Source organism: Phalangium opilio, unplaced genomic scaffold (assembly GCF_054372755.1).
Source record: "Phalangium opilio isolate 3A_F unplaced genomic scaffold, DU_Popi_V2 ptg000094l_1, whole genome shotgun sequence".
Taxonomy (NCBI): domain Eukaryota; kingdom Metazoa; phylum Arthropoda; class Arachnida; order Opiliones; family Phalangiidae; genus Phalangium; species Phalangium opilio.
In genome coordinates, this window is record NW_028324199.1 from 50,694 (window position 1) to 71,623 (window position 20,930).

General features: G+C 41.7%; 20 non-coding genes across 20 annotated transcripts; 15 read left to right on the top strand and 5 right to left on the bottom strand.

Annotated features, from left to right (window-relative positions):
- Positions 1-5,141: 5,141 nt before the first annotated feature.
- On the bottom strand, positions 5,142-5,225 carry TRNAL-UAA (transfer RNA leucine (anticodon UAA)). Its single transcript has one exon. It is a non-coding gene; the product is annotated as a tRNA-Leu (tRNA).
- A 152-nt stretch (positions 5,226-5,377) lies between these two features.
- Positions 5,378-5,461, bottom strand: TRNAL-UAA (transfer RNA leucine (anticodon UAA)). Its single transcript has one exon. It is a non-coding gene; the product is annotated as a tRNA-Leu (tRNA).
- A 1,337-nt stretch (positions 5,462-6,798) lies between these two features.
- Positions 6,799-6,882, bottom strand: TRNAL-UAA (transfer RNA leucine (anticodon UAA)). The gene has a single exon. It is a non-coding gene; the product is annotated as a tRNA-Leu (tRNA).
- Positions 6,883-7,272: 390 nt separating this feature from the next.
- TRNAL-UAA (transfer RNA leucine (anticodon UAA)) lies at positions 7,273-7,356 on the bottom strand. The gene has a single exon. It is a non-coding gene; the product is annotated as a tRNA-Leu (tRNA).
- Positions 7,357-10,498: 3,142 nt separating this feature from the next.
- Positions 10,499-10,582, bottom strand: TRNAL-UAA (transfer RNA leucine (anticodon UAA)). The gene has a single exon. It is a non-coding gene; the product is annotated as a tRNA-Leu (tRNA).
- A 1,159-nt stretch (positions 10,583-11,741) lies between these two features.
- TRNAL-UAA (transfer RNA leucine (anticodon UAA)) lies at positions 11,742-11,825 on the top strand. Its single transcript has one exon. It is a non-coding gene; the product is annotated as a tRNA-Leu (tRNA).
- Positions 11,826-12,215: 390 nt separating this feature from the next.
- On the top strand, positions 12,216-12,299 carry TRNAL-UAA (transfer RNA leucine (anticodon UAA)). Its single transcript has one exon. It is a non-coding gene; the product is annotated as a tRNA-Leu (tRNA).
- A 153-nt stretch (positions 12,300-12,452) lies between these two features.
- TRNAL-UAA (transfer RNA leucine (anticodon UAA)) lies at positions 12,453-12,536 on the top strand. Its single transcript has one exon. It is a non-coding gene; the product is annotated as a tRNA-Leu (tRNA).
- A 2,410-nt stretch (positions 12,537-14,946) lies between these two features.
- Positions 14,947-15,030, top strand: TRNAL-UAA (transfer RNA leucine (anticodon UAA)). The gene has a single exon. It is a non-coding gene; the product is annotated as a tRNA-Leu (tRNA).
- Positions 15,031-15,183: 153 nt separating this feature from the next.
- Positions 15,184-15,267, top strand: TRNAL-UAA (transfer RNA leucine (anticodon UAA)). Its single transcript has one exon. It is a non-coding gene; the product is annotated as a tRNA-Leu (tRNA).
- A 390-nt stretch (positions 15,268-15,657) lies between these two features.
- Positions 15,658-15,741, top strand: TRNAF-AAA (transfer RNA phenylalanine (anticodon AAA)). The gene has a single exon. It is a non-coding gene; the product is annotated as a tRNA-Phe (tRNA).
- Positions 15,742-16,131: 390 nt separating this feature from the next.
- Positions 16,132-16,215, top strand: TRNAL-UAA (transfer RNA leucine (anticodon UAA)). The gene has a single exon. It is a non-coding gene; the product is annotated as a tRNA-Leu (tRNA).
- A 153-nt stretch (positions 16,216-16,368) lies between these two features.
- On the top strand, positions 16,369-16,452 carry TRNAL-UAA (transfer RNA leucine (anticodon UAA)). The gene has a single exon. It is a non-coding gene; the product is annotated as a tRNA-Leu (tRNA).
- A 153-nt stretch (positions 16,453-16,605) lies between these two features.
- On the top strand, positions 16,606-16,689 carry TRNAL-UAA (transfer RNA leucine (anticodon UAA)). The gene has a single exon. It is a non-coding gene; the product is annotated as a tRNA-Leu (tRNA).
- A 1,934-nt stretch (positions 16,690-18,623) lies between these two features.
- TRNAL-UAA (transfer RNA leucine (anticodon UAA)) lies at positions 18,624-18,707 on the top strand. Its single transcript has one exon. It is a non-coding gene; the product is annotated as a tRNA-Leu (tRNA).
- Positions 18,708-18,860: 153 nt separating this feature from the next.
- Positions 18,861-18,944, top strand: TRNAL-UAA (transfer RNA leucine (anticodon UAA)). The gene has a single exon. It is a non-coding gene; the product is annotated as a tRNA-Leu (tRNA).
- A 390-nt stretch (positions 18,945-19,334) lies between these two features.
- Positions 19,335-19,418, top strand: TRNAF-AAA (transfer RNA phenylalanine (anticodon AAA)). Its single transcript has one exon. It is a non-coding gene; the product is annotated as a tRNA-Phe (tRNA).
- Positions 19,419-19,808: 390 nt separating this feature from the next.
- TRNAL-UAA (transfer RNA leucine (anticodon UAA)) lies at positions 19,809-19,892 on the top strand. Its single transcript has one exon. It is a non-coding gene; the product is annotated as a tRNA-Leu (tRNA).
- A 153-nt stretch (positions 19,893-20,045) lies between these two features.
- On the top strand, positions 20,046-20,129 carry TRNAL-UAA (transfer RNA leucine (anticodon UAA)). Its single transcript has one exon. It is a non-coding gene; the product is annotated as a tRNA-Leu (tRNA).
- Positions 20,130-20,756: 627 nt separating this feature from the next.
- Positions 20,757-20,840, top strand: TRNAF-AAA (transfer RNA phenylalanine (anticodon AAA)). The gene has a single exon. It is a non-coding gene; the product is annotated as a tRNA-Phe (tRNA).
- The last annotated feature ends 90 nt before the right edge of the window (positions 20,841-20,930 follow it).

Sequence of the window (20,930 nt, forward strand, 5' to 3'; positions counted from 1 at the left end):
AGGCTTATGCTATTGTAGGCTCATGCTATTGTAGATCCCTGTAGGCTTATCCTATGGTTGATCCTGAAAGATAGGCTTATGCTAGGTTATTCTAGGCTTATTATTATTATGAATCAGAATTTTAGTCAAAAAAATTTAATTAGCGTGATAATAACATACATAATTAAGTTAAATTAATAATAAATTAGTTAGTTAAATATTTAAAGAAAACCTCCTCCTCCGTAAACTTGATTCAAGCCGTATCTGAAGATGTTTTTTCTATACCGGACTAATAAAGCGCCGTTGGTAGGAAGTCGAACCCTGGAATGGAAACTCAAATGTTGTTGAAACAACACAGAGCTGGACGCATTACCACCAGGCAACCACACGGTTTGTTAATAAGCTCCTTTTACACTTTTTTAGTCGCCGTATATGATTTTGATACTGTTTAGCAATTTTCATATCGTTAATTTTTCGATTTGCGGTAAAAGCTTTTAGGAAGGCTTTCGTACTTTTCTTCTTACTTCTATGAATAAGATAGAGGGCGCTATACTGCCCGCATACGCTACTTTCTAACCTCTGAAGTTGTCGCTTACCAAAAGTCCATTTTCTGCTGTTTAAAGATAAAAATCTTCTTATTCTAGGCAGAAATGGTGGCAAACCATAGCTATCGAAATAATACCCTACACGAGCTCCGTCTATGAAGACCGATAACCAGTGAGACCCCTTTTCATAGTGCTGATCTAAATTTATAATTAACGATGCGGGATATCTGGTAACCTTAGGTAACCTATCTGACACGAAAACACCCAAAAAGTTGGGCGTATCTGATAAAGCGAGAATCAAGTCTACGGTGGTGGTTGCTGACATTTTAATAATCTACAATTACGTTTCTATTTTTATCGATTTGAATCATGCTTTGAAATTCGGCGTATACAATGCAGACTGCGGCTTCGGGCAAAGGTTTAGCGAATCCCATGTCCAATCTTAATTGTCCTGGCTTAACGGGGTTCCAGTGGTTTGTTTCGCTAGCCGATAGGTCCGGTGTCAGATCAAAAGCGTACAGAGTTAAGCCGTTGGCAAACTCGTTGGGAGTAATATCGTTACCGTCGTCTTTATAATGAATACCCGTACCCGCGAACAATGTTTGATAAGCTTGGATATACAAGTTTTTAGCGAAATCAGGAGTCAACGGTTTCGAAGGTATTTGTTCGTTATCGAGGTACAGAGACAAAAAATTTAAATCCCAGGTTTTAAAGTTAAAGGGATTCAGAGTGTAACTGCCCTTGAACGCCGCGTTGGAGACTATTCCAATAATGACGCGATTAGGCTGAGGGCCTAAATATATATTGTTAAAACTCTCGGTGCTACTTCCGCTAGAGATAGTTTTAGTTTTAAGTTCGGTGCGCGTAAAATTATATTTGGCAGTACCGTTATTAAGCGCTGCTTCATGCGCTAACAATATTTTAGGACTGAGTTTAACTTTACGTACCGCGAGTGCAGCGTCTAGTATCTTGACTTTACAGTTTTTGAGAGTGGCTGTTTCTTCACACATTAAGGCAAACTCGTCCTTGTTGCGAGTAAACACGACTTTAAGGTCCACCCCGTTTAAGAGATATTCGGGAATATTAAACACGTCACTAAACACGGGTGTAAAAAATTCAATCACGGCCGATTTAGCAGTTTTAGCCATTCGAGCGACGAAACCTTTATTTGAAAAGTCGTCGAACTTTCCGGCTTCGTCCTTTTCCCATCCGGCCATCATAAGGTGAGATGTTTTGGCCGAGGGTCCGTAATTTGAGACAGTTTCGATAAAAGAAGTGAAGGCGTAGTTTTGAGCGGCTGAAGAAACTCGGGTATTGTTCAAGAAAACATCGCAAGTTCTCCACAATGCGTGGCCAGCGTTGTTCACGAAAGCTACCACGGCGGCATCAGGAAGATCACTTCCATATTCGTTGGTGATTTTGACTTTGTTGTAATGCATGGTGTGGGCTACATAGATGTAGCTATCTCCATTGCCCGAGATGAGGTATTCGAGGGTAGAGCTATCACCAATGGCCGCCAAGGGTTTGGCCCATACACCTTGGGAATGTTCGACAATAGTTTGAATCGGCACAGGGGCAAAAATGTCCAATTCACTCTTAAGAGCTTGGAGAGAAAACATGATTTTTTTCAGGAGCTAAATATATCGCGTGGCGTCTGCTTTGAATGACGGTGATAAACTGATAGGCGTTTAACTTTGCGTCTCTTTATCTTTAATCCTGAACCTTGCTGAGCAGCAGTCATGTTCTCATAAGTTTCCTGCAATCTCTTTTTCGCGGCACTTTTCACATTCTGACCTTGCATTACGTCACCAAGAATATTTTGTCCCGTACTAATGGCTCTAGGTGCCAAATACTTTGCACCTCTAATTAATAAGGGGCGTGCCCATCTAAATAACCCTTTCAGGGCGCTTCCTATCCCGTGTCCATTTTGGTGGGGTGTCCCGACAAATACTTTTGACACCCCTCCACCCCCTACCTGATCTAAATAATACCTCCTATACTCGCAACGAGACTCTTATGTTTGGGGTTTTGGCATGGTCTAAAGTGTAGTTTACAGGTCGACGTTCCAAACTCGAATGACGCGGCTTGGCATAAACTATTCCTAATATCAATGTCTATAGTATCAAAGTAACGTTTAGCAACTTTAACGTAATGGGGAGAGTTGAATGATTTAGTTATAGTCGAACCGTGAGGTTTTTCGCTGTCTACGCCTACTATACGAAGTAGCGGGGCTACCGTATCGCCTATAAATTCATTAGCTACTATATCGGAATAAATAAACAATTGGTCGGGAATAAAATAATTTAAATTAGCGGGAACAGAGCTTCTATACGATTGGCTGGTTTTATCTGAAGGGCAAGAGAAAGACGTACTTTGGCCTTTTGGGGTTTTAAATCCTAATATCCTTTTCAAAGTGGGAGAAAGAGCCAAGATACCGTTAGGTTGAATAGTTAAAGAAATGTAATCAGAGAGAGGATCCGAATCAAATTTAAACTTTGAACCGTATTGAAAGCCGTTTAATCCGGAAGCTATCTGTTTAAGAAGGGCTTCTAATGATTTGTAATAACCCCCGGGCACTATAAAGGCCTCGGCTTTAACTATAGGCTGTGATTTTCCGTCCCGACCTTTTTTATTTTCATGCGAGACCACTTTCACGTGACCTTCCTCACTGGCTATGTTAAAAAAGGACATTGAGTATAAAACTTCTACAAGAGCAACCTCCCAGTCATCCCCGATAAGCTCTATAGCCTGGGGCAACTTGGTAGTGTACGAAGACGTCTTGTTGATGTCATAAATTTTCATGCTAGCGTTGCTGGGGAGCGTTAGGTAAAAGGGAGATTGCATCTTTAGCCGGAATATAACAATTCATAGAAGGGGGATAGCCTAGCCACTTTACAAAGAGCTCCTTTTGTCCTCTCCTAGTCCGCTTACGAATTACTTTCTCGATCTTGTACGTCTCGGGTCTAGCTACCGACTGAAGTTCAATCCCGTATAACATCCCCTTTATTGGTTCCCCGTTAAAATCTTCTAGTTTGAATACCGGAGGGCGTCTGTCAATTTTTCCCACTATTTTAAAAACCTCTATTGTGTAAGTTCGCTCGTAACCTTTTACAAAAATCATTTTATTCCTACTTTTTCGGACGTATTCGCCCACCTTTATTTTTTTCCTTTAAACTTTCTTTTCACTAAAGTACTTTCCGTAAACATTTTTAAAAACCTGAAGGACATTGGTTCCAGTAACTTCCAAAGGAGTCATTTTTATTGCGGAATGCACCGAGTTATTGTATGCATTTACCAGATCATCCAGAACGTCTATATATCTATTGGTATTCTTTTCTGTAAAATACCTGTACATGCGTGACTTTAAAGTTTGATTTAATCTTTCTACCATACACGCTTTTATATCGTCATTCTCAGTTGTAAAAAAAAATAACCCCTTTCTCCTTCAAGTATCCTTGTAATTGGGAATTTCTAAATTCGGTACCTTTATCCGTCTGTAGCTTCCTATTAACCCTTTCTCTAAAGACAGACTTAAAAGCCTCAACCGTTTCAACACCGCTTTTTGATTTTAAAGGTACGGCCCAAGCTCTTCTGCTAAAGCAATCTATTACGGTTAATATGTATTTGTACCCGTCGTTGTACTGACTCAAAGAACGCAAGTCGTTCGAATCCGCCTGATATTGATCCCCTATGTTAGTTACAAATACCTTGTTTCTTTTAAACTTTCTAAAAACTCTCTTATGTAAAGTGTACGCGTCTTTTCCCTTTAACCAATCTAGTACTTGTTTCTTACTAATCCCCTTTAATTTTACTGCTAAATATAATTTTTCAGCACTCCCGAAACTGGCGGGATGGGAAGGGTTAAAGTAGATACCTTCTAAAATTTTGGAGATTTTACGTACGCTGTCCATTTCGGAGACTCGGTTTTAAGTTTTTTAGCTGCTGTCTTGACACTAACTTTGGGAGCTCTGGTTCTTTTGATTTTAATTTGTTGGGGTATTGTATACGAGACTAGAGGGGAAAAACTAGAAAGTAGGTTTGTAAATGCGTAAAAACCTCTAGGTTTTGGGTCTTTGTTAGAGGAAGGCTTGAAAAATTCTAAAGCTATATCTCTAAATTCGAGCCGGGTATTATTGCATCATTAACTATAACTTACCCACTATCTGTCCACCTAAGCTTTTCAGGGGTAGTGGACATCTGATCAACGATACTTTGTACATGCCCTATATATTTAAGGGGGATATCGTCTAACCACGCCAAGTTATAATAGTTGGATGTTGGTTGGGGGACCGTGGGTATAGGTTGCCTAGCGATAATATGTAAATTATTATATCTTTATAGGGTCTGTTCGTATAAGCGCCATTTTGAAGCTTCGTCTAAATCTTTACTAGCTAAAATAACATTCATCCCATTGTCCAATTCCGAAACTACCTGTTGTTGGGGGTGTGGGAACGGGTCGTTTTTAAAGGTAGAGCTAGGGACAAGGACCATTTTCTGAGCGTACTGCATTTTTTACTGACTACCTGTTCTATGCTTCATAAAGCCACAGACTTGTTGCCATACTAGAGAAGTATTTTCTGATCATGAGATCCATGTTAGTAAAATGAAGCAATTCGTTGTCAGAAGTGGGGTTCGAACCCACGCCCTCATACGAGGATCAGAGCTTAAATCTGACGCCTTAGACCACTCGGCCATCCTGACACGCTTTTGAACGTTTTCCTTGAAATGAAGCTATAGTACAACCCCGAAATACCTCTCGGATTTCTATCCTCCATAAAGCCACTCACTTGTTGCAATACTAGAGAAGCCTTTTCTGATTATGAAATACATGTTATTAAAATGAAGCAATTCGTTGTCAGAAGTGGGGTTCGAACCCACGCCCTCATACGAGGATCAGAGCTTAAATCTGACGCCTTTGACCACTCGGCCATCCTGACACGTTTTAAACGTTTTCCTTGAAAACGAAGCTATAGTACCACCCCGAAATACCTCTCAGAATTCTATGCTTCATAAAGCCACAGACTTGTTGCCATGCTAGAGAAGCCTTTTCTGATCATGAGATCCATGTTATTAAAATGAACCAATTCGTTGTCAGAAGTGGGGTTCGAACCCATGCCCTCATACTAGGATCAGAGCTTAAATCGGACGCCTTAGACAACTCGGCCATCCTGACACGATTTTGAACGTTTTCCTTGAAAACGAAGCTATAGTACAACCCCAAAATACCTCTCGGAATTCTATGCTCCATAAAGCCACTCACTTGTTGCAATACTAGAGAAGCCTTTTCTGATTATGAAATACATGTTATTAATATGAACCAATTCGTAGTCAGAAGTGGGGTTAGAACCCACGCCCTCATACGAGGATTATAGCTTAAATCCGACGCCTTAGACCACTCGGCCATCCTGACACGCTTTTGAACGTTTTCTTTGAAAACAAAGCTATAGTACAACTCCGAAATACCTCTCGGGTTTCTATGCTCCATAAAGCCACTCACTTGTTGCAATACTAGAGAAGCCTTTTCTGATTATGAAATGCATGTTATTAATATGAACTTATTCGTTGTCAGAAGTGGGGTTCGAACCCACGCCCTCATACGAGGATCATAGCTTAAATCTGACGCCTTAGACCACTCGGCCATCCTGACACGCTGTTGAAAGTTTTCCTTTGAACTGAAGCTATAGTACAACCCCGAAATACTTCTCGGAATTCTATGCTCCATAAAGCCACTCACTTGTTGCAATACTAGAGAAGCCTTTTCTGTTTATGAAATACATGTTATTAAAATGAACCAATTCGTTGTCAGAAGTGGGGTTCGAACCCATGCCCTCATACGAGGATCATAGCTTAAATCTGACGCCTTAGACCACTCGGCCATCCTGACACGCTGTTGAACGTTTTCCTTTGAACTGAAGCTATAGTACAACCCCGAAATACCTCTCGGATTTCTATGCTCCATAAAGCCACTCACTTGTTGCAATACTAGAGAAGCCTTTTCTGATTATGAAATGCATGTTATTAATATGAACCAATTCGTTGTCAGAAGTGGGGTTCGAACCCATGCCCTCATACGAGGATCATAGCTTAAATCTGACGCCTTAGACCACTCGGCCATCCTGACACGCTGTTGAACGTTTTCCTTTGAACTGAAGCTATAGTACAACCCCGAAATACCTCTCGGATTTCTATGCTCCATAAAGCCACTCACTTGTTGCAATACTAGAGAAGCCTTTTCTGATTATGAAATGCATGTTATTAATATGAACCAATTCGTTGTCAGAAGTGGGGTTCGAACCCACGCCCTCATACGAGGATCAGAGCTTAAATCTGACGCCTTAGACCACTCGGCCATCCTGACACGGTTTTGAACGTTTTCCGTGAAAACGAAGCTATAGTACAACCCCGAAATACCTCTCGGAATTCTAAGCTCCATAAAGCCACTCACTTTTTGCCATACTAGAGAAGCCTTTTCTGATCATGAGATCCATGTTTTTAAAATGAAAAAATTCGTTGTCAGAAGTCGGGTTCGAACCAACGCCCTCATACGAGGATCATAGCTTAAATCCGACGCCTTAGACCACTCGGCCATCGTGACACGCTTTTGAACGTTTTCCTTTAAAACGAAGCTATAGTACAACCCCGAAATAACTCTCGGATTTCTATGCTCCATAAAGCCACTCACTTGTTGCAATACTAGAGAAGCCTTTTCTGATTATGAAATACATGTTATTAAAATGAAGCAATTCGTTGTCAGAAGTGGGGTTCGAACCCACGCCCTCAAACGAGGATCAGAGCTTAAATCTGACGCCTTAGACCACTCGGCCATCCTGACGCGCTTTTGAACGTTTTCCGTGAAAACGAAGCTATAGTACAACCCCGAAATACCTCTCGGAATTCTAAGCTCCATAAAGCCACTCACTTTTTGCCATACTAGAGAAGCCTTTTCTGATCATGAGATCCATGTTTTTAAAATGAAAAAATTCGTTGTTAGAAGTGGGGTTCGAACCAACGCCCTCATACGAGGATCATATCTTAAATCCGACGCCTTAGACCACTCGGTCATCCTGACACCTTTGTGAACGTTTTCCCTGAAAACCAAGCTATAGTACAACCCCGAAATACCTCTCAGAATTCTACGCTCCATAAAGCCACTCACTTGTTGCATTACTAGAGATGCCTTTTCTGATCATGAGATCCATGTTTTTAAAATGAAAAAATTCGTTGTCAGAAGTGGGGTTCGAACCAAAGCCCTCACACGAGGATCATAGCTTAAATCCGACGCCTTAGACCACTCGGCCATCCTGACACGCTTTTGAACGTTTTCCTTGAAAACGAAGCTATAGTACATCCCCGAAATACCTCTAGGATTTCTATGCTCCATAAAGCCACTCACTTGTTGCAATACTAGAGAAGCCTTTTCTGATTATGAAATACATGTTATTAAAATGAAGCAATTCGTTGTCAGAAGTGGGGTTCGAACCCATGCCCTCATAAGAGGATCAGAGCTTAAATCTGACGCCTTAGACCACTCAACAATACTGACACGCTTGTGAACGTTTTCCGTGAAAACGAAGCTATAGTACAACCCCGAAATACCTCTCGGAATTCTAAGCTCCATAAAGCCACTCACTTTTTGCCATACTAGAGAAGCCTTTTCTGATCATGAGATCCATGTTTTTAAAATGAAAAAATTCGTTGTCAGAAGTGGGGTTCGAACCAACGCCCCCATACGAGGATTATAGATTAAATCCGACGCCTTAGACCACTCGGCCATCCTGACACCTTTGTGAACGTTTTCCCTTAAAACGAAGCTGTAGTACAACCCCGAAATACCTCTCGGAATTCTACGCTCCATAAAGCCACTCACTTGGTGCAATACTAGAGAAGCCTTTTTACCTCTCCGTGTGACGTAGTCCAGGAGAGGTTCTGTAACGGCCGTGTCTGTGTGTGTGTCTGTCATTGTGTGTGTCTGTCTGTGCGTCTGGGTGTGTCTGTCTGTGTGTCTGTCTGTCTGTTGTTACACCCACGTGACCGCGTTCGCAGTTTGCGTATCGGAGCAAACGTGTTCGCCATTTCCGAACTGCTTTCACAGTCACGGAAATGGCTCCTCTACTCGAGTTCTCACACCACCATCTTCTGGTCTTTGTCCATCCCACACGGACACCAGTCTGTTCTTACTGGCTTCTAATCACCACCATCTTCTGTTCTTTGTCAATCCCAACATTGACAACAGTCTGCACTTACACTGGCTTCTAACACCACCATCCACTGGTCTTCCGTCTATTCCACATAGACACCAATCTGTATCATTGGCTTCTACTCTATTATCATCGTTTGGTTTTAGGATATACGCGGCGATCAGCTAGGGTTACGAGAAACGTCTAGCCTCCTTAAGGTGGGATCGCCACCAAAGGTTTTCGCAATTGCGCTTTTTCCTTACTATTATAATGGAAACGAATCGTATATATACCCCAAATTTGAAAAAAGCGGGCAAGAGGGGTACCCTTCACTTTAAACGTCAATATTAGCAAAGTTTGAGAAGATAATAGGTATAACTTTATTTTAAACGATTTCACTATTATTAATGTTAATTATTGGAGATTAAAATAATTAAAAATAATTATATTTATTTAAATATTAAAGATAATCCTCTCGTGCAAAGAGTGAGATTATCATTGCCTCCTATATCTACCAAGGCCCGTGCATGCGATATATTTCCTTCATTCCCTCCTATATCTATCAAGGCCCGTGCATTGTGATATATTTCATTCATTGCCTCCTATATCTATCAAGGCCCGTGCATTGTGATATATTTCATTCATTGCCTCCTATATCTATCAAGGCCCGTGCATTGCGATATATTTTTCAAAACAACAACAAAAATGGGAAACCCCAACTCAGAAACATAATAACGTTTTTATTGGATACCTAAGTTTATATAATCTTCTTGACACGGAGAGGTAATATTTTGGTTTTCCCAACTTGTCTGATCATGAGATCCATGTTTTTAAAATGAAAAAATTCCTTGTCAGAAGTGGGGTTCGAACCAACGCCCTCATACGAGGATCATAGCTTATATCCGACGTCTTAGACCACTCGGCCATCCTGACACGCTTTTGAACGTTTTCCTTGAAAACGTAGCTATAGTACAACCCCGAAATACCTCTCGGATTTCTATGCTCCATAAAGCCACTCACATGTTGCAATACTAGAGAAGCCTTTTCTGATAATGAAATACATGCTATTAAAATGAAGCAATTCGTTGTCAGAAGTGGGCTTCGAACCCACGCTCTCAGACGAGGATCAGAGCTAAAATCTGACGCCTTAGACCACTCGGCCATCCTGACACGCTTTTAGACGTTTTTCTTGAAAACGAAGCTATAGTACAACCCCGAAATACCTCTCGGAATTCTATGCTCCATAAAGCCACTCACTTGTTGCCATACTAGAGACGCCTTTTCTGATCATAAAATCCATGTTATTAAAATGAAACAATTCGTTGTCAGAAGTGTAATTCGAATCCATGCCCTCATACGAGGATCAAAGCTTAAATCTGACGCCTTAGACAACTCAACAATACTGACACACTTGTGTAAGTTTTCCTTGAAAACGAAGCTATAGTACAACCCCGAAATACCTCTCGGAATTCTAAGCTCCATAAAGGCACTTACTTTTTGCCATACTAGAGAAGCCTTTTCTGATCATGAGATCCATGTTTTTAAAATGAAAAAATTCGTTGTCAGAAGTGGGGTTCGAACCAACGCCCTCATACGAGGAACATAGCTTAAATCCGACGCCTTAGACCACTCGGCCATCCTGACACGCTTTCGAACGTTTTCCTTGAAAACGAAGCTATAGTACAACCCCGAAATACCTCTCGGATTTCTATGCTCCATAAAGCCACTCACTTGTTGCAATACTAGAGAAGCCTTTTCTGATTATGAAATACATGTTATTAAAATGAAGCAATTCGTTGTCAGAAGTGGGGTTCGAACCCACTCCCTCACACGAGGATCAGAGCTTAAATCTGACGCCTTAGACCACTCGGCCATCCTGACACGATTTTGAACGTTTTCCTTGAAAACGAAGCTATAGTACAACCCTGAAATACCTCTCGGAATTCTATGCTCCATATAGCCACTCACATGTTGCAATACTAGAGAAGCCTTTGCTGATTATGAAATATATGTTATTAAAATGAAGCAATTCGTTGTCAGAAGTGTGCTTCGAACCCACGCTCTCATACGAGGATCAGAGGTAAAATCTGACGCCTTAGACCACTCGGCCATCCTGACACGCTTGTGAACGTTTTCCGTGAAAACGAAGCTATAGTACAACCCCGAAATACCTCTCGGAATTCTATGCTTCATAAAGCCACGGACTTGTTGCCATACTAGAGAAGTCTTTTCTGATCATGAGATCCATGTTATTAAAATGAAGCAATATCCTAAAACCAAACGATGATAATAGAGTAGAAGCCAATGATACAGATTGGTGTCTATGTGGAATAGACGGAACACCAGTGGATGGTGGTGTTAGAAGCCTGTGTAAGTGCAGACTGGTGTCAATGTGGGATTGACAAAGAACAGAAGATGGTGGTGATTAGAAGCCAGTAAGAACAGACTGGTGTCCGTGTGGGATGGACAAAGACCAGAAGATGGTGGTGTGAGAACTCAAGTAGAGGAGCCATTTCCGTGACTGTGAAAGCAGTTCGGAAATGGCGAACACGTTTGCTCCGATACGCAAACTGCGAAGGCGGTCACGTGGGTGTAACAACGGAGAGACACACAGACAGACACACAGACAGACACACACACAGACACGGGCGTTACAGAACCTCTCCTGGACTACGTCACACGGAGAGGTAAAAAGGCTTCTCTAGTATTGCAACAAGTGAGTGGCTTTATGGAGCATAGAAATCCGAGAGGTATTTCGGGGTTGTTTTATAGCTTCGTTTTCAAGGAAAACGTTCAAAATCGTGTCAGGATGGCCGAGTGGTCTATGGCGTCAGATTTAAGCTCTGATCCTCGTATGAGGGCGTGGGTTCGAACCCCACTTCTTACAACGAATTGCTTCATTTTATTAACATGGATCTCATGATCAGAAAAGACTTATCTAGTATGGCAACAAGTCTGTGGCTTTATGAAGCATAGAATTCTGAGAGGTATTTCGGGGTTGTACTATAGCTTTGTTTTCAAGGAAAACGTTCAAAACCGTGTCAGGATGGCCGAGTGGTCTAAGGTGTCGGATTTAAGCTCTGATCCTCGTATGAGGGCGTGGGTTCGAACCCCACTTCTGACAACGAATTGCTTTATTTTAATAACATGTATTTCATAATCAGAAAAGGCTTCTCTAGTATTGCAACAAGTGAGTGGCTTTATGGAGCATAGAAATCCAAGAGGTATTTCGGGGTTGTACTATAGCTTCGTTTTCAAGGAAAACGTTCAAAAGCGTGTCAGGATGGCCGAGTGGTCTAAGGCGTCGGATTTAAGCTATGATCCTCGTATGAGGGCGTTGGTTCGAACCCCACTTCTGACAACGAATTTTTTCATTTTAAAAACATGGATCTCGTGATCAGAAAAGGCTTCTTTAGTATGGCAAAACGTGAGTGGCTTTATGAAGCTTAGAATTCCGAGAGGTATTTCGGGGTTGTACTATAGCTTCGTTTTCAAGTAAAACGTACACAAGCGTGTCAGGATGGCCGAGTGGTCTAAGGCGTCAGATTTAAGCTCTGATCCTCGTATGAGGGCGTGGGTTCGAACCCCACTTCTGACAACGAATTGCTTCATTTTAATAACATGTATTTCATAATCAGAAAAGGCTTCTCTAGTATTGCAACAAGTGAGTGGCTTTATGGAGCATTGAAATCCAAGAGGTATTTCGGGGTTGTTTTATAGCTTCGTTTTCAAGGAAAACGTTCAAAATCGTGTCAGGATGGCCGAGTGGTCTATGGCGTCAGATTTAAGCTCTGATCCTCGTATGAGGGCGTGGGTTCGAACCCCACTTCTGACAACGAATTGCTTCATTTTATTAACATGGATCTCATGATCAGAAAAGACTTATCTAGTATGGCAACAAGTCTGTGGCTTTATGAAGCATAGAATTCTGAGAGGTATTTCGGGGTTGTACTATAGCTTCGTTTTCAAGGAAAAAGTTCAAAACCGTGTCAGGATGGCCGAGTGGTCTAAGGCGTCGGATTTAAGCTCTGATCCTCGTATGAGGGCGTGGTTTCGAACCCCACTTCTGACAACGAATTGCTTCATTTTAATAACATGTATTTCATAATCAGAAAAGGCTTCTCTAGTATTGCAACAAGTGAGTGGCTTTATGGAGCATAGAAATCCGAGAGGTATTTCGGGGTTGTACTATAGCTTCGTTTTCAAGGAAAACGTTCAAAAGCGTGTCAGGATGGCCGAGTGGTCTAAGGCGTCGGATTTAAGCTCGGATCCTCGTATGAGGGCGTGGGTTCGAACCCCTCTTCTGACATCGAATTGCTTCATTTTAATAACATGTATTTCATAATCAGAAAAGGCTTCTCTAGTATTGCAACAAGTGAGTGGCTTTATGGAGCATAGAAATCCGAGAGGTATTTCGGGGATGTACAATAGCTTCCTTTTCAAGGAAAACGTTCAAGAGCGTGTCAGGATGGCCGAGTGGTCTAAGGCGTCGGAGTTAAGCTATGATCCTCGTATGAGGGCGTTGGTTCGAACCCCACTTCTGACAACGAATTTTTTCATTTTAAAAACATGAATCTCATGATCAGACAAGTTGGGAAAACCAAAATATTACCTCTCCGTGTCAAGAAGATTATATAAACTTAAGTATCCAATAAAAACGTTATTATGTTTCTGAGTTGGGGTTTCCCATTTTTGTTGTTGTTTTGAAAAATATATCGCAATGCACGGGCCTTGATAGATATAGGAGGCAATGAATGAAATATATCACAATGCACGGGCCTTGATAGATATAGGAGGCAATGAAGGAAATATATCGCATGCACGGGCCTTGGTAGATATAGGAGGCAATGAATGAAATATATCACAATGCACGGGCCTTGGTAGATATAGGAGGCAATGATAATCTCACTCTTTGCACGAGAGGTTTATCTTTAATATTTAAATAAATATAATTATTTTTAATTATTTTAATCTTCAATAATTAACATTAATAATAGTGAAATCGTTAAAAATAAAGTTATACCTATTATCTTCTCAAACTTTGCTAATATTGACGTTTAAAGTGAAGGGTACCCCTCTTGCCCGCTTTTTTCAAATTTGGGGTATATATACGATTCGTTTCCATTATAATAGTAAGGAAAAAGCGCAATTGCGAAAACCTTTGGTGGCGATCCCACCTTAGGGAGGCTAGACGTTTCTCGTAACCCTAGCTGATCGCCGCGTATATCCTAAAACCAAACGATGATAATAGAGTAGAAGCCAATGATACAGATTGGTGTCTATGTGGAATAGACGGAAGAACAGTGGATGGTGGTGTTAGAAGCCAGTGTAAGTGCAGACTGTTGTCAATGTTGGGATTGACAAAGAACAGAAGATGGTGGTGATTAGAAGCCAGTAAGAACAGACTGGTGTCCGTGTGGGATGGACAAAGACCAGAAGATGGTGGTTTGAGAACTCGACTAGAGGAGACATTTCCGTGACTGTGAAAGCAGTTCGGAAATGGCGAACACGTTTGCTCCGATACGCAAACTGCGAACGCGGTCACGTGGGTGTAACAACAGACAGACAGACACACAGACACACACACAGACACACAGACAGACACACACACAGACACGGCCGTTACAGAACCTCTCCTGGACTACGTCACAAGGAGAGGTAAAAAGGCTTCTCTAGTATTGCACCAAGTGAGTGGCTTTATGGAGCGTAGAATTCCGAGAGGTATTTCGGGGTTGTACTACAGCTTCGTTTTCAGGGAAAACGTTCACAAAGGTGTCAGGATGACCGAGTGGTCTAAGGCGTCAGATTAAAGCTCTGATCCTCGTAGGAGGACATGGGTTCGAATTACACTTCTGACAACGAATTGTTTCATTAGTAACATGGATCTCATGATCAGAAAAGGCTTCTCTAGTATGGCAAAAAGTGAGTGGCTTTATGGAGCATAGAATTCAGAGAGTTATTTCGGGGTGGTACTATAGCTTCGTTTTCAGGGAAAACGTTCACAAATGTGTCAGGATGACCGAGTGGTCTAAGGCGTCAGGTTAAAGCTCTGATCCTCGTATGAGGACATGGGTTCGAATTACACTTCAACAACGAATTTTTTCATTTTAAAAACATGGATCTCATGATCAGAAAAGGCTTCTCTAGTATGGCAAAAAGTGAGTGGCTTTATGGAGCATAGAATTCCGAGAGGTATTTTGGGGTTGTACTATAGCTTCGTTTTCAAGGAAAACGTTCAAAATCGTGTCAGGATGGCCGAGTGGTCTAAGGCGTCAGATTTAAGCTCTGATCCTCGTATGAGGGCGTGGGTTCGAACCCCACATCTGACAACGAATTGCTTCATTTTAATAACATGTATTTCATAATCAGAAAAGGCTTCTCTAGTATTGCAACAAGTGAGTGGCTTTATGGAGCATAGAATTCCGAGAGGTATTTCGGGGTTGTACTATAGCTTCGTTTACAAGGAAAACGTTCAAAATCGTGTCAGGATGGCCGAGTGGTCTAAGGCGTCAGATTTAAGCTCTGATCCTCGTATGAGGGCGTGGGTTCGAACCACACTTCTGACAACGAATTGCTTCATTTTAATAACATGTATTTCATAATCAGAAAAGACTTCTCTAGTATGGCAACAAGTCTGTGACTTTATGAAGCATAGAATTCCGAGAGTTATTTCGGGGTGGTTCTATAGCTTCGTTTTCAAGAAAAACGTCTAAAAGCGTGTCAGGATGGCCGAATGGTCTAAGGCGTCAGATTTTAGCTCTGATCCTCGTATGAGGGCGTGGGTACGAACCCCACTTCTGACAACGAATTGCTTCATTTTAATAACATGGATCTCATGATCAGAAAAGACTTCTCTAGTATGGCAACAAGTCCGTGGCTTTATGAAGCATAGAATTCCGAGAGGTATTTCGGGGTTGTACTATAGCTTCGTTTTCAGGTAAAACGTTCACAAGCGTGTCAGGATGACCGAGTGGTCTAAGGCGTCAGATTAAAGCTCTGATCCTCGTATGAGGACATGGGTTCGAACCCCACTTCTGACAACGAATTGCTTCATTTTAATAACATGTATTTCATAATCAGAAAAGGCTTCTCTAGTATTGCAACAAGTCTGTGGCTTTATGGAGCATAGAAATCCGAGAGGTATTTCGGGGTTGTACTATAGCTTCCTTTTCAAGAAAAACGTCTAAAAGCGTGTCAGGATTGCCGAGTGGTCTAAGGCGTCAGATTTTAGCTCTGATCCTCGTATGAGAGCGTGGGTTCGAAGCCCATTTCTGACGACGAATTGCTTGATTTTAATAACATGTGTTTCATAATCAGAAAAGGCTTCTCTAGTATTGCAACAAGTGAGTGGCTTTATGGAGCATAGAATTCCGAGAGGTAGTTTGGGGTTGTACTATAGCTTCGTTTTCAAGGAAAACGTTCAAAATCGTGTCAGGATGGCCGAGTGGTCTAAGGCGTCAGATTTAAGCTCTGATCCTCGTATGAGGGCGTGGGTTCGAACCCCACTTCTGACAACGAATTGCTTCATTTTAATAACATGGATCTCATGATCAGAAAAGACTTCTCTAGTATGGCAACAAGTCCGTGGCTTTATGAAGCATAGAATTCCCAGAGGTATTTCGGGATTGTACTATAGCTTCGTTTTCAAGGAAAACGTTCAAAATCGTGTCAGGATGGCCGAGTGGTCTAAGGCGTCAGATTTAAGCTCTGATCCTCGTATGAGGGCGTGGGTTCGAACCCCACATCTGACAACGAATTGCTTCATTTTAATAACATGTATTTCATAATCAGAAAAGGCTTCTCTAGTATTGCAACAAGTGAGTGGCTTTATGGAGCATAGAATTCCGAGAGGTATTTCGGGGTTGTACTATAGCTTCGTTTACAAGGAAAACGTTCAAAATCGTGTCAGGATGGCCGAGTGGTCTAAGGCGTCAGATTTAAGCTCTGATCCTCGTATGAGGGCGTGGGTTCGAACCACACTTCTGACAACGAATTGCTTCATTTTAATAACATGTATTTCATAATCAGAAAAGGCTTCTCTAGTATTGCAACAAGTGAGTGGCTTTATGGAGCATAGAAATCCGAGAGGTATTTCGGGGATGTACAATAGCTTCCTTTTCAAGGAAAACGTTCAAGAGCGTGTCAGGATGGCCGAGTGGTCTAAGGCGTCGGAGTTAAGCTATGATCCTCGTATGAGGGCGTTGGTTCGAACCCCACTTCTGACAACGAATTTTTTCATTTTAAAAACATGAATCTCATGATCAGACAAGTTGGGAAAACCAAAATATTACCTCTCCGTGTCAAGAAGATTATATAAACTTAAGTATCCAATAAAAACGTTATTATGTTTCTGAGTTGGGGTTTCCCATTTTTGTTGTTGTTTTGAAAAATATATCGCAATGCACGGGCCTTGATAGATATAGGAGGCAATGAATGAAATATATCACAATGCACGGGCCTTGATAGATATAGGAGGCAATGAAGGAAATATATCGCATGCACGGGCCTTGGTAGATATAGGAGGCAATGAATGAAATATATCACAATGCACGGGCCTTGGTAGATATAGGAGGCAATGATAATCTCACTCTTTGCACGAGAGGTTTATCTTTAATATTTAAATAAATATAATTATTTTTAATTATTTTAATCTTCAATAATTAACATTAATAATAGTGAAATCGTTAAAAATAAAGTTATACCTATTATCTTCTCAAACTTTGCTAATATTGACGTTTAAAGTGAAGGGTACCCCTCTTGCCCGCTTTTTTCAAATTTGGGGTATATATACGATTCGTTTCCATTATAATAGTAAGGAAAAAGCGCAATTGCGAAAACCTTTGGTGGCGATCCCACCTTAGGGAGGCTAGACGTTTCTCGTAACCCTAGCTGATCGCCGCGTATATCCTAAAACCAAACGATGATAATAGAGTAGAAGCCAATGATACAGATTGGTGTCTATGTGGAATAGACGGAAGACCAGTGGATGGTGGTGTTAGAAGCCAGTGTAAGTGCAGACTGTTGTCAATGTTGGGATTGACAAAGAACAGAAGATGGTGGTGATTAGAAGCCAGTAAGAACAGACTGGTGTCCGTGTGGGATGGACAAAGACCAGAAGATGGTGGTTTGAGAACTCGACTAGAGGAGACATTTCCGTGACTGTGAAAGCAGTTCGGAAATGGCGAACACGTTTGCTCCGATACGCAAACTGCGAACGCGGTCACGTGGGTGTAACAACAGACAGACAGACACACAGACACACACAGACACACAGACAGACACACACACAGACACGGCCGTTACAGAACCTCTCCTGGACTACGTCACAAGGAGAGGTAAAAAGGCTTCTCTAGTATTGCACCAAGTGAGTGGCTTTATGGAGCGTAGAATTCCGAGAGGTATTTCGGGGTTGTACTACAGCTTCGTTTTCAGGGAAAACGTTCACAAAGGTGTCAGGATGACCGAGTGGTCTAAGGCGTCAGATTAAAGCTCTGATCCTCGTAGGAGGACATGGGTTCGAATTACACTTCTGACAACGAATTGTTTCATTAGTAACATGGATCTCATGATCAGAAAAGGCTTCTCTAGTATGGCAAAAAGTGAGTGGCTTTATGGAGCATAGAATTCAGAGAGTTATTTCGGGGTGGTACTATAGCTTCGTTTTCAGGGAAAACGTTCACAAATGTGTCAGGATGACCGAGTGGTCTAAGGCGTCAGGTTAAAGCTCTGATCCTCGTATGAGGACATGGGTTCGAATTACACTTCAACAACGAATTTTTTCATTTTAAAAACATGGATCTCATGATCAGAAAAGGCTTCTCTAGTATGGCAAAAAGTGAGTGGCTTTATGGAGCATAGAATTCCGAGAGGTATTTTGGGGTTGTACTATAGCTTCGTTTTCAAGGAAAACGTTCAAAATCGTGTCAGGATGGCCGAGTGGTCTAAGGCGTCAGATTTAAGCTCTGATCCTCGTATGAGGGCGTGGGTTCGAACCCCACATCTGACAACGAATTGCTTCATTTTAATAACATGTATTTCATAATCAGAAAAGGCTTCTCTAGTATTGCAACAAGTGAGTGGCTTTATGGAGCATAGAATTCCGAGAGGTATTTCGGGGTTGTACTATAGCTTCGTTTACAAGGAAAACGTTCAAAATCGTGTCAGGATGGCCGAGTGGTCTAAGGCGTCAGATTTAAGCTCTGATCCTCGTATGAGGGCGTGGGTTCGAACCACACTTCTGACAACGAATTGCTTCATTTTAATAACATGTATTTCATAATCAGAAAAGACTTCTCTAGTATGGCAACAAGTCTGTGACTTTATGAAGCATAGAATTCCGAGAGTTATTTCGGGGTGGTTCTATAGCTTCGTTTTCAAGAAAAACGTCTAAAAGCGTGTCAGGATGGCCGAATGGTCTAAGGCGTCAGATTTTAGCTCTGATCCTCGTATGAGGGCGTGGGTACGAACCCCACTTCTGACAACGAATTGCTTCATTTTAATAACATGGATCTCATGATCAGAAAAGACTTCTCTAGTATGGCAACAAGTCCGTGGCTTTATGAAGCATAGAATTCCGAGAGGTATTTCGGGGTTGTACTATAGCTTCGTTTTCAGGTAAAACGTTCACAAGCGTGTCAGGATGACCGAGTGGTCTAAGGCGTCAGATTAAAGCTCTGATCCTCGTATGAGGACATGGGTTCGAACCCCACTTCTGACAACGAATTGCTTCATTTTAATAACATGTATTTCATAATCAGAAAAGGCTTCTCTAGTATTGCAACAAGTCTGTGGCTTTATGGAGCATAGAAATCCGAGAGGTATTTCGGGGTTGTACTATAGCTTCCTTTTCAAGAAAAACGTCTAAAAGCGTGTCAGGATTGCCGAGTGGTCTAAGGCGTCAGATTTTAGCTCTGATCCTCGTATGAGAGCGTGGGTTCGAAGCCCATTTCTGACGACGAATTGCTTGATTTTAATAACATGTGTTTCATAATCAGAAAAGGCTTCTCTAGTATTGCAACAAGTGAGTGGCTTTATGGAGCATAGAATTCCGAGAGGTATTTTGGGGTTGTACTATAGCTTCGTTTTCAAGGAAAACGTTCAAAATCGTGTCAGGATGGCCGAGTGGTCTAAGGCGTCAGATTTAAGCTCTGATCCTCGTATGAGGGCGTGGGTTCGAACCCCACTTCTGACAACGAATTGCTTCATTTTAATAACATGGATCTCATGATCAGAAAAGACTTCTCTAGTATGGCAACAAGTCCGTGGCTTTATGAAGCATAGAATTCCCAGAGGTATTTCGGGATTGTACTATAGCTTCGTTTTCAAGGAAAACGTTCAAAATCGTGTCAGGATGGCCGAGTGGTCTAAGGCGTCAGATTTAAGCTCTGATCCTCGTATGAGGGCGTGGGTTCGAACCCCACATCTGACAACGAATTGCTTCATTTTAATAACATGTATTTCATAATCAGAAAAGGCTTCTCTAGTATTGCAACAAGTGAGTGGCTTTATGGAGCATAGAATTCCGAGAGGTATTTCGGGGTTGTACTATAGCTTCGTTTACAAGGAAAACGTTCAAAATCGTGTCAGGATGGCCGAGTGGTCTAAGGCGTGAGATTTAAGCTCTGATCCTCGTATGAGGGCGTGGGTTCGAACCACACTTCTGACAACGAATTGCTTCATTTTAATAACATGTATTTCATAATCAGAAAAGACTTCTCTAGTATGGCAACAAGTCTGTGACTTTATGAAGCATAGAATTCCGAGAGTTATTTCGGGGTGGTTCTATAGCTTCGTTTTCAAGAAAAACGTCTAAAAGCGTGTCAGGATGGCCGAATGGTCTAAGGCGTCAGATTTTAGCTCTGATCCTCGTATAAGGGCGTGGGTACGAACCCCACTTCTGACAACGAATTGCTTCATTTTAATAACATGGATCTCATGATCAGAAAAGACTTCTCTAGTATGGCAACAAGTCCGTGGCTTTATGAAGCATAGAATTCCGAGAGGTATTTCGGGGTTGTACTATAGCTTCGTTTTCAGGTAAAACGTTCACAAGCGTGTCAGGATGACCGAGTGGTCTAAGGCGTCAGATTAAAGCTCTGATCCTCGTATGAGGACATGGGTTCGAACCCCACTTCTGACAACGAATTGCTTCATTTTAATAACATGTATTTCATAATCAGAAAAGGCTTCTCTAGTATTGCAACAAGTCTGTGGCTTTATGGAGCATAGA